Raw genomic sequence first — 12,759 nt, 5'->3', positions numbered from 1 at the left:
TTTAAAAAGGGAGGGAAGGGGGGGGGGGGGGCGAGATTTTGAAGCCCCAAAAAGTGCATCCATCTATTATAAAAGTACTCCAGACGGCTCCGGGGGGTTAATAAAGGCCTTCTGAAATTAATCGATGCTTTTGTGTAAGACAAAGATTCATATTTAAAACTTCATACGTCAAACGCTGAAAAGCCACTTTCTTGTGAACACGTGTATGATAGTTAGCAGAAGCTAGAGATTAAGGTTTATAAAGATTTAAATATGGATATTGTTCTTACACTTTGCTTCAGAAGGCCTTTATTAACCACCCAGAGCCGTGTGGAGTACTTTTACTAAGGATATATGCACTTTTTTGGGCTTCAAAATCTCAACCCCATTTCACTGCCATTATAAAGCTCGGAAGAGCCAAGACATTTTTTAATATAACTCTGACTATATTCATCTGAAAGAAGAAAGTAATATACACCTAGGATGGCTTGAGGGTGAGTAATTTTTGTTTTTGGGTGAACTATCCCTTTAATGGAGTTCTCAGGGTTTTCCTTTTGAAGTATCAGCCTTGTTTCAGATGTTAAAAGTCTTTAGGAGGGATGAACATGAGGCAGTTATTTCACACAATTATCAACAATCCGTTTTCATATGAAAACATAACGTCTCAGGTTACTTATGTAACCATGGTTCCCTGAGTAGGGAACGAGACACTGCGTCCTCTAGGGGTCGCTATGGGGAACGCCTCGTCGTGACCCGTGTCTGAAGCATACATTGAAAAAACACCAACTCTTTGGCCGGCGACAGCCATGACGTCACTACCGGTGCGACTATAGTATAAATAAGCGCCGGGAGCACACATCATTCACTTCTTCATCTGAAGCTTGCGTCCGCAGCATGGCAAGAAACCTAGAGGACGCAGTGTCTCGTTCCCTACTCAGGGAACCATGGTTACATAAGTAACCTAAGACGTTTTCACCAACTTCATATTTCAATTTGACTAAGCTTAAATTTCAAGGCAGCATTAAGTTGTAAAAGGTTTTTTTTTTAACAGTGAGTCTAATCCATTTAAGCTTGATTTTTGCCCAGCACGGATGTACACACTTTCTAAACGCTTCGCTAGTGCTCGCCATAGTAGGAAAGAAAAAGCTCTTACTTTGCTTTTTGGAATGCACGCTTCAAACAGACCGGTCAGTGAAGACGAAGAAGAGAATGATGTGTGCTCCCGGCGCCTATTTATACTATAGTCGCACCGGTAGTGACGTCATGGCTGTCGCCGGCCAACGAGTTGGTGTTTTTTCAATGTATGCTTCAGACACGGGTCACGACGAGGCGTTCCCCATAGCGACCCCTAGAGGACGCAGTTCGAAGTTCCCATGAAAGGGAACTATTTTATGAACGGGTCATTTTGATGGAATTTGTAGTATTTGATTTGTATGAAACAACTTATATTTTAGAAAAATCTAAGCGTTAAGATCCACCCCTAAACCTAACTGTCAGTGGGACATAAGCAGATTGAATGAGATCGTACAAATTCTGTGAATTTGCCACTAAATTGATAAAAAGTTAAATGGCTATGGATTGCACTGATTAGTGTATTGGTATAAGTTCTGAAATTGATACCTCATATCAATTTCTTCCTAGTCTTGAGAGAATTTGTTGGGAAATATTTAAGTTCATATTAAAATCTCAAATTTTGGCAAACTTTGGTATCTTGGGACACATTTTGTGAATGTGACGTTGAAACTCTTGAGAAAACATGAGACTCTTTTTCTCAGGAGAAAACGTATGCAATACATGAAAATCTCTATTCACTCATTTCAGAGACAACTGAGATATTGAAGACATATCTCTTGTGGTTCTTCTTTTCTAGGGGCTCTTCTCTTGTGGGTCTTCCTTTTCAAAGTCACTTTTCCTTTTATCTTTCACTTTATAACATTATAAGCTATATGAATTTCTCCATACGTTCTTCTGAGACTTATCATTGCTGTTTTTCCAGTGAGAGCTGCCCTCCTGTCAAGATATTTCAGCCGCGCTGTTGTCAGTGATGTATAAGAACTGAAACTGGCTGAAGTTGCAGGGGGCATCTCTCTGTAGATCCCATCATCGCCGGTTTTTATGTCCCTGGCATACTTGACAAAATGAGCATGTTCAGGAAGTCAAAGTCAAAGATGATGTTCCTGTCTGAAAGTTTCTGCTGATGTCTCTCAGGGCCAGACCTTAGTATCTCAGCCCAGTCCAATATAACAGCAATTTGTTACAATTCTGAGGGCATTAGTGTACTCAGAGGAATATATGCTGGAGTTTTGACCTAAAAGCTATGTTACAAAGTACAGATGAAACCGAGGAGGTTGAATGCGAGGGTAAGGTTTCTGAACTCATGGTTGACTGTGCAAGAGACGTGTCTCCAGCCCTTCTCAGTTGGCTTTTTGCTTGGCTCAAAAGAGAGATTCGGCTTTGTTTAGCCGTGAACATTGATGTTTAGTGGGTGTAAAAACAGCCCAGGCTGCTTGGAGGCTGAAATGTGCTCTTGAGTGAAGCATTTAACTCGGGTCCCTCTGTAAGACGGCTTTTGTGCTACGTGGTTTCGCATCTGTTGTTCGGAGTCTTTAATTTAGAACACCTCTGTGTGCCTGCCAAGTGGCAGAGGCTTGAAATTGGTATGGCTCACACAGACCTTAGCTGTCCTGTTTTCCTCTTCAGGCTGCTGTCAGAGTTGGCAGGATTTGGCACACGGACTCCAAGTGGGTGGTGGAGCTCTGATTCTGTTCAGTTCTGTTAAGAATGACTGCACACTTTGATTATGACTGAGCACTAATTTGATTCTCTGCTTAAGATCTCATTAGCGCAGAATAACAATGACATAATGTTTCAAAGCGTGAACTTGATGATGGGAATTGCCACAAGAGGGTTATCGCTGGCACAAGGCATATTCAGACAGATAGATGATGTCCTGCTGCCTGTATCTGTGTGTGTGTGTGCTGGTGGGATGGGATGGTGGGCTATCACAAAATCATACTCTTCTTTGATTTGCCATCCCTGGGAATGTGTCCAAGCAGGCAGAGTGAAAGTAAATGGTTATCTGAGGATCCGTGCCATCAGGGCTGTGAAATGACACTTTGAGCTCAACAAAAAGGTCAGATTTTTATATCTCTTCCCAATCCTCTTATTCACAAATGAGCATTTCCAGAAGCAAATTAAAAAGGTGGCATAAACACAAAGCTGTTGCTTTTTATCTTCTCACCAAACAGGTCTTTATGGGATGTCTGTAACTGTGATTCATGCTCAACATCTGTGGGTATATATATGAGGCGAAGAAAAAAAATTGTAGCTGGCTGTGCAGTCAAATGAACAAACAAACACTTAAATGGCAAGCAGTAATTCTGATATGTGGCTACTGCACATTTCCTGACTTTTCTGAAAATCAGTTGCTGCTAATTTATGTTCATGAGCCTTGAATATTTTTTTTTTTGTCAGAACGACCTTACTTTTTTTTTTTTTTAAGAATAATTAATACTGCAGGGATGCATAAAAAGTAATTAATTTCCTCAAAAATAATAAGCACTAAACATTAATAACAAGAACTGTTTCTTGAGCACCAAATCAGCATATTAGAATATTTTTTAAGGTTCATGCGACACTGAAGACTAAAGTAATGGCTGCTGAAATTCTGCTTCTCACCACATGAATAAATACAATATGTATTTTAAATATATTGAAATAGAAAACATATTTAAACAATATATTAAATTGTAATAATATTTCACAATATTATAATTTTTTACTGTATTTCTGTTTAAATAAATGCAGCCTTGATAAACATAAGAAACATAAGATTTATTTTTGGCCTTTATTTTCTGTAGGACAGTTGTAGAGAGAACAGGAAGTGAAGTGGGAGAGAGACGGAGGTGGGATCAGGAAAGGATCTTGAGCCAGGACTCAAACTCGTGTTGCCTGGCTGTGCCACATGTCAGAGCGCTGCCAACGAGGACATCAGTTCCAACAAACATATGAGACTGTTTACAAAAAAACATTTTTCTGACCCTAAACTTATGACATCAAGTTTTTTTTCAGATTCAGAAGAATTTTTATTCATCCAAGTGAATCAAATCTTTAGAATCCATTCACCAGAAAGATTTGTTCACACATTCTTCAAGTTTCATTGTTACACAAGTCGGTGGCAACATTTGAGCATTTTTTTTGTGCCTTTATTTTGATAGTACAGTTGGAGAGAAGACAGGAAGTGAAGTGGGAGAGAGAGACTCAAACTTGGGTCGCCTGAAGCACAGCCACGCCGTGTGTCGGAGTGCTGCCCACGAGGCCATCGACTCCAGCACAAATTAGCATCTCATGTGTGTTATGAGTCATTATTTGTTGACGACTGAAACAAGCTGACTCTTTCGAGTCATTGTTTTCTCCACAAATGACCAAAAATCTGTTATTTTTACCTGCATACTCCAAATTTTGTGCATGATTTTACCAAGCTAGTCGAAATGAATTAGAGTTTCAATAACGTCTTCATGTCCTTTAAATTATGTATGGTCATCAGTCATTTTTATCACTCAGAGTCTCATTCACACATAAAGTCAGTCAGTTTTTTAATGCAGAAACATGGTTTAAGTAAAAAAAAAAAAAGTAGAGAATGGTTTGTTCATTTTAAAGATTCAGTCAAAAACATTGACCAAACATGATTGTTTAATGAGAAAGGTATTCAGAATGCAACTTCCACTGTCTGGGCATGATAGTCTTTGTCTGGGCTCGCTGGAAAAGGCGGTGGGGGTCAACGGTCAGGTCTGTTTCACACAATCCCCCTTCTCCCTGATAATAGTGTGGGAAGAAAGGCCTGATAATGGTCTTTTCTGACCTTTTTTTGTCAGAGGGCAGGGCACTGAAGTAAGGTGAGAGGGCTGTTATTTAGGAATTCAGTACCTGGAGCCACTGTAATCTACAGAGAGATGATATCACTCCCTGAGAGAACCCAAGGTGACTGCATGGGGGACACTTTGCTTCACCTCAAGTGACCTTTTTTCTAATCAAAATCGGCCTCATCTGATGGTATTTTTAATGTGAGATTTTTTTGCAGAGGGAGGCGCTTTTAATAAGCAATCATTGGTGTAGAACATTATTCTTGGAGGTGCTGTATAAGGTGCAGAGATGGCTGTCCTTTAAAGCGCTCCGCTGCCCTGCATTAGGGTGTGCGACGCACTGGGAATACTAATAATGTCTATTTTGGCTTCGGTCTCAGGTGGCAGGTTGCTGAGGTAGGCAGTGATAAGGACAACGCTCTGGATCTTCCTCACAAGGAGGAAGGAGCTCCAGGACTTTCTCTGAAGGAGACTTTCGGAGTGTGACGTCTTATCAGGCCCCGCGGCCCGCTGGTGGAGGGAGCCGATAGGCAGAGCGTTTGGCTACGATGAAGCAGCATGTCAAATCGCAGATAGGCCACTTTTTCGGTGTGTCAGCTGAACTACGTCTTAAAATTTGAATGCTGTACACATCTGCCTGGAAGTGTGTTTAGGAATACTTCTATATGACTAGAATGCATTAAAATTACATGTTATACCAATTCATTTAATATTTAATCACTGTGCATTCTTCGGTAAGGCTGTCAAACACGCACAGCTTGATTTACACAAGTAGGATGGTTCTGGATCTAATATCTGTTGTTGTTCCTGGAACGAGATTGCTATAAATAGCCTACCCTATCCATACTACTTAAACACAGGCAGTGATTCAGGCAATTAATTAATTAATTGCCTGAATCACAAATAAACTCTTAACAATTAGATTAATAAGATTATTCTAAATTAGTGCTGTTAAACGATTAATCGCGATTAATCGCATCCAAAATAAAAGTTTTTGTTTACATAATATATGTGTGTGTACTGTGTATATTTAATATGTATATATAAATACAAACACATGCATGTATATATTTAAGAAAAATATGTTGTTTATATATTAAATATATTTATATATAATATAAAATATAAGAATATAAATATATAAATGTATATGCATGTAAATATCAAAATATATACTGAATGTGTGTGTATTTATATATACATAATAAATATCCTCAGTACACACATATATTATGTAAACAAAAACTTTTATTTTGGATGCGATTAATCACGATTAATCGTTTGACAGCACTATTATAAATACTTTTTTTTTTTTTATGAGGATAAAATATTAGAAAAAAAATTACCATAATTTGGATAATATAGTAAATACCCTTTTGAACTAATCAAGACTAAATAAACAAACAAACAAACAAGAAATGATCTTTCATTCATTCATTTTTATAATATGCCACTGACAAAACAGCAAAAATATATATGTTTAATTAAGTTGTCATATAAAGAACGAATTAGTATCTACACTGGTTTAATCCTCAAGTTAATTCTGTAAAGCTATATGTCTTAAATTCACTAAAAATAAGATTAATTTGTTCAGGAGTCAATTAAAAAACCCTAGTCATGCTGTATGGTTTGGATTCATTTAAAATAACCTGCTCAAAAGCGTTGTTCGTTTAAGAATTTACTAAAAGAACCGATTCAATTTGTTTGGGAATCTGACTGCACTAGTCAAGCTGAATGGATTTGATTCACTAAAAAGAACCTACTCAAAAGAGTCATTAGTTAGAGAGTCTGACTAGATTGATGTATGTTTAAGAATCTATATGGTTTTGATTCACTAAAAGAACAGATTAAAATAAGTCCGTTCTTTGGGAATCTGGCTGCACTAGTCACACCAAATGATTTTGATTCACTAAAAAGAACCTACTCAAAGGAGTCATTAGTTAGAGAGTCTGACTTGAGCCAAAATCATCACAATTAAAAGAACCAAAGACTTAAACTACTTCAGTCTGTGTGCATTGAATTTATTTAATACACAAGTTTCACAATTTGAGTTGAATTACTGAAATAAATGAACTTTTCCACGACATTCTAATTTATTGAGATGCACCTGTATGCTTACAAAAAGATTTTGATTTACTAAAAGAACAGATTGAAATAAGTAATTTGTTTGGGAATCTGACTGCACTGGTCACATAATATGGATTTGATTCTCAAAAAATAACCAACACCAAAGAGTCATTCATTTAAGAATCTGCATGGTATTGATTCACTAAAATACAGATTCACAGGATTAATTTGTCTGTGAACCTGACTTGGTGGTTGCTCTGTATGTTTTTGTTTCACTAAAAATAAATCACTCAAAGGGTAATTTGTCATATCAAACTAGACTGATTTATATATTCAAGCAGTATATTCAGTAGCTGTGTTGTATTGCCACTAAATAATAATAAAGCAGGAAACATTCCATCTGCATCAACAATTTTATTATTATTTTTTTATTTCTAGTAAAAAAAAATGTGCCTCAAACACCATCACCTAGTACACTAGGACTATTTCTCTGTTTAAAATTCCAGCCTTATCGCTCGTTCAGCGCTGCAGCCGTGCCCTCTTAATCTTCTGCTGATTAAGTGAGTATATGTGGAATCTGTTTTGTGATTAATTTGTAGTAGCACTGGTGTAATCATGTCAGCCATACTGCAAGAGAGACCGCTGATCTTTGCCGTGCCAGATGTGAAACTAAAGGCCATTACAGCTGCTTAGCGCCACACAGCTGCCCGCCTGGCCTTTCGCCCATACTAAGCAAACAAACTCTAGATAGGCCAGCTGTTTATTAAGGCTTGATTGAATTTTTCATTACAACTACAGTACTAGATCAGGAAGTCCTCAAAAGACCTGTTATAGGCATTAGGCAGAATCAGCGTGAGTGAGGGATCAACTGCTGTTGGCTTCATTTCAATAGTGCTGTTTCGGTTATGGCCGTTGGGGACCGAGGGTTTGGATTAAACTGAAGCTGTTAAGAGGTTTCTTTCCCCTCTAATCTGGTCCCTTGTCTGCATTAGAAATATTTTTCTTTGAGCTCGGAACATTCAAGACAGGTCAACGTCCAATCCCACGGCGAATTTTGGTTTCTATGACCCCTGTTTGTTTATTACCCTCCATTACCATAAGCTTTTGAGTTACTGTAGATGTTCCAGCAGGAAGTAAATGTAAATTACATCCTCCATGCATGAGACTATTGCAGAGGGACGCCCTGGTTCATGCCTGATTTAATATCCCTTCCTGTAATTAAGAGAGAGGGCAGCTCAGGGCCAGTGAGGCACTGATGTAATCATCAAGAGTTGGTATGATGCCTGGAGAGCAGTATATTTAATCTCTGTGTGTGTGTGTGTGCAAATCTGCATTTGCTGCATGGGGTCTCAGCTGCAAACTTTCATTGAGCAATTTTGGGATGAAGAGTTGCGGTTTATATTGAACGTTTCACATTGTCCTTGTTTCTCTTCAAACACGTAGTGAGAAGATGTAGAGCAGATCCGACAGCTGTAACATTGTCAGCAGTACATGATTGTGTCATTCTGATGATGAGGTTACTGATGTGAGAATTTATTGCTTAGGACAGATCTTTTTTTGTAGTATGTACCAATTAGAAGTGCCTGTGGTAATGCATGTAAAAAATATATACATTTTATAATCAGTGTTTTGTCTTATTTTCCTGTAAAAATATAGATACAAATACTTAATAATTTTTCATAAGATATTCAGAATTATTTTTACATCATATTTCTTGAAACACGTTTATTTTTTACTTATTTAATTTTTTAAGTTTATGCTGACATAAACTCTAAACATAATTTGTTTAAAATAATAATAATAATAATAATTTATATTTATTACAGTACCATTTAAAAGGGGTAATACGATTAAGTAACAAAATTAGCTATGGGGTCAGTTGAATATGTATATATAATATATATATAATAATATATAATTTATTCATTAATTCATTTATTTAATACTTATTAGCCTATATATTCAGTAAGGATGCATTAAATTGAAGGCAATTTAGCAGCACAGTGTTTTCAACATTTGATTTCTTAAGCATCATGGGCACACTTAAGACACTATTTTAAGAACACACTTAAGAAATTCACAGGAATAAATCATCTATCTATCTATCTATCTATCTATCTATCTGTCTGTCTGTCTGTCTGTCTGTCTGTCTGTCGGAAATCCTGACTGTCTTTGTCTCTGTGTCCCCTGACCAAATCTGTCCAATTTAGTTTCCTTTTCTTTTGCTTTCTTTTCTTTCATTTTGCTCAAGTCAACGTCCCCATTCACCTCCCACCTTGCATGTGATCTGTGGGACGTCTGATGCACGCTAATGAAAGTCTCAGCTCAGGTGTGTGATGGGTATTTACAACACACTGCTCTAGTGAGGTAATAAAACCTCCGCTCCAGTGCCGCCCACCGGGGGGGGAATCAGTAATAATCCAGCGGGGCATAACTCTGAATATATGTGTGGAGCTTGTCCTCTGCACAAGCACCATTAAGCATCTGGGAGTATGATGTGTTGGTCCCTCTCCGTGAATTCATACGCCTGGGAGGAGAGCTTGGCAGTGATTCAAGGTCATTAAGATTTTAAATCTTGGATGAAATTTTCTTTAGGGAACAATCCAACATTATAATAAAAAGAAATTTGTGTTGAAAAACACTGCAAAATTATTGTTTTAATCAGTTTTTGGTTTCCAGTAAATATATGTAATCGCCCTTAAAATAAGTTTTATGTGAGAACCAAAATTTCTTTTAAATGTATTTATGTATACATTTTAAAGGGGTCATAGGATGCTACATGCACTTTTACAAGTTGTTTGAACTGAAATGTGTGTTGGCAGTGTGTGTACACAACCACCCTATAATGATAAAAATCCACCCAGTGGTTTTTTAAAAATCTGGTTAAATGTTTTCCTCTTTCTCAACTCGAGCCGATCTCAGATGCCTGTCTGTGTGACATCACACAGACAGGCCCCTCCCACGATAGTTTGATTGACAGTAGCGTTTCAGCACAGACTGGACTGGTGTCTTACCTTAGACCCGCCCTGAGTGAGCTGTCATCAGTCCGCCATTGTTTCACCACCAGAGCAGATGTAGACAAGAATGACTCCTAAGCGATTGAGGTGTTCTGTTGTTGGATGTAATAATGAACATAGCAGTCGTCATTTACTCCCGACATCTGAGCCGACTGAAGACGCAGTGGATTTATATCAACTTGTGGAAAATGGGCATCCTATGACCCCTTTAAACATAAATCAAAATGTAATAACGTTTAAACCATTGCTATTTTTTTAATTCAGTGTATTATTATATTACATTTTCTCTGCAGTGTTGTTCTTGTTAACTAAAACTATTACAATTATTTTTGATAATTGAAATAAAGCTGAAATAAATTTGAATTGAATTTGAAATTAGAAATGTTGCCTTGGTAGCTAACTAAAATTAGCGAAAGTTGAGGTACTAAAAAAATGTAAACAAACTGAAATAAAAGTAAATTAAATCTAAATAAAAATATTTTAAAAGAAACTACTAAAAATGATAAAAGCATATTACAAAATTACTAAAATGAAAAAAAAAATTAAATATAAAAAAGTTAATTAAAACATTAATAAATAATATAATAGATCGATAGATAATATAATAATATAATAGATAATAAATATATAAATAATACTAAAATAACACTGATTTTCCAACAACAAGTTTTAATGTCTTATACATTGTTTATTTGTATGTAAATAAGGTTTTGTAGATTTTTTAAAATTGAAAATCAACATAAAAAGAATTCAGTTTAGATTAAGAAATTGAGCTTTTGCAACATACTTTTTGCGGTCAGATTGAAGCTGACTTGTTTCTTTTCAAAGAGCACAAATTCTCATTATATTTTAATAGATATAGTGCCTAAAATTGGGGCAACCCAACAAACGGCTGTTTAAAGCTGTGTTGGGCGGCTAATGGATGACTCAATAAAGAGTTCTCCTCTGACACCTCGCCCATATAAAGTGCCAGCGCTCAAGGCCTGAGGGAAGGCACAACACGAGGGCAAACTGATATTTTCATAACATCTGCCAAACCATTGGGAGGAAGCACACTCAGGCTCTAAAATGTATCGCCACGTTAATCTCCAGTGTTATCATTTATTTAGGCCCTGGACCTCCTTCAGGATTTAGTAGTGCCTCTGGTCATTTTTTGTAAGGACTGTTTTTTTTATGATGCACATAGAGTTTTGGTGTGGTGTGGGTTGGTTTGACTGGCAATTGATGAAACACCGAGTTGGTTAATAGTGGCTCTTGTGGGATAGCGATCCTCTGTCCTGCCCTTCACCCGCACATGAGAAGAAGGTCAGAGATCAGACGGCACTGAAGCTAATGTAGGGTGCTTCTGAACATGAAAAGTAGTTCACTCATTACAGCAGAGGACACTGTGGTGGGCTTTTCTCGCTCTTTGTTTCTCATCCACATTCTCTCCCTCTCTGGCAAAAATTCCCCAAGCTCACATTTCAAAGTCTCGTGCTAAAGTGCGACATCTCTCAAAGCTGTTGCTGCTTTTAGACTTCACCCTGTCTGGCCTATAGCTTAATGAAAATGAGTGCTAATTAACCCCTGTGAGGATCGCCCATAATGGCTGTTGGGGATGTGCCAGTAAAATTGATATCTGGTATGACTTCAACATGATGATGTAATGGGGTACAAGTAATGGATAATGTACAGTCAGATGGTCATTATCGCAAAACGACCCCCAACAGGGTGATCAAGACCTCAACATGAAGTAGCAGGGTTTATGCAGCTCTTAAAAAGGTCCTAAAAAGTCTTAATTCACGTTTTCACCAATTCTGAGGTTATAAAAGTTTTAAATCAGAGCAGAAAGTCTTAAATAACATTAAACGTTGCATACATACAATTGAACATAGGAAGTTTGTTTTCTGAGAATTGGAACAAAATTAAATGAATAGTTACACTTTAGTATAGGGACCAATTCTCACTATTACTTATTAGCATGCATATTACTAGCATATTGGTTGTTTATTAGTACTTATAAAGCACATATGAATATCTTATTCTGCATTGAACATATTTTAGATTCTTTGATCCGACCCAATACCTAAACTTAACAACTACCACACTAACTATTAATAAGCAGCAAATTAGGAGTTTATTGGGGCAAAAGTAGTAGTTAATAGTTAATAGTGAGAATTGGTCAAGTGTGAACAAATGAATTTATTTTTAAAATAAGAAACAATATCTGTCAGTGGGGTAATAAAACTTTTTCCTCCTATGAATTAAGTAGAATTTTTCTAAGCCCACAGGCAGATAATTGTTCCTGTTTTCACCACAAATGGCAACTCGATCAATTTCTCATAAAATAAGGCTTTTTAATTTTTTTGTTTTGCTTCTCAAGTAAATGAGTTAAGAATCTTTAGACATTTCCACTGGAAAATAAGACAAAAATATAGAGGAAACCATCACTTTTGCAGTGTGAACAGAAGGTAGAGTAATAGTTATTTCAGTATATAAATTCTGTAAAATGAACTGAAATGTAATGGAGATCTGTTGAATTTAGTTTTTTTCAAACTCTGAAGCATTGCTAATACAAGGCATTTACATTTAGAGACATACTGACATATTGTGTTACATTAAATTTATTCCTTAATATTTATTTACAAAAAAAAAACCTTAAAGTTCTAAAAAAGTCCTAACTTTACTTTCATAAACATACCTTCATGAGTAGACAAATCTTGTATTATCATGAAGGGGTTAAGTTTTCTCTGGTGACCAGCTGAGGGTATATTGTCCAACTTACTTGAGAGCTACTTACCAAATAGATAGATATATCAGACACTAGACAAGCATAGTGTACGACATAGGCACTG

At 36.7% G+C, this 12,759-nt stretch overlaps 1 protein-coding gene across 1 annotated transcript in view; it reads left to right on the top strand.

Moving 5' to 3' along the window:
- Positions 1–12,759, top strand: part of LOC107743214 (collagen alpha-1(XIV) chain-like) — a 126,598-nt gene that overhangs the window by 13,836 nt on the left and 100,003 nt on the right. The gene's annotated exons all lie outside the window — the stretch shown is intronic.

This window comes from Sinocyclocheilus rhinocerous, unplaced genomic scaffold, assembly GCF_001515625.1.
Source record: "Sinocyclocheilus rhinocerous isolate Xijiao unplaced genomic scaffold, SAMN03320098_v1.1 scaffold946, whole genome shotgun sequence".
NCBI lineage: Eukaryota > Metazoa > Chordata > Actinopteri > Cypriniformes > Cyprinidae > Sinocyclocheilus > Sinocyclocheilus rhinocerous.
Note: the sequence above shows the minus strand (reverse complement) of the source record. Positions and strands in the feature narration are given on the sequence as shown.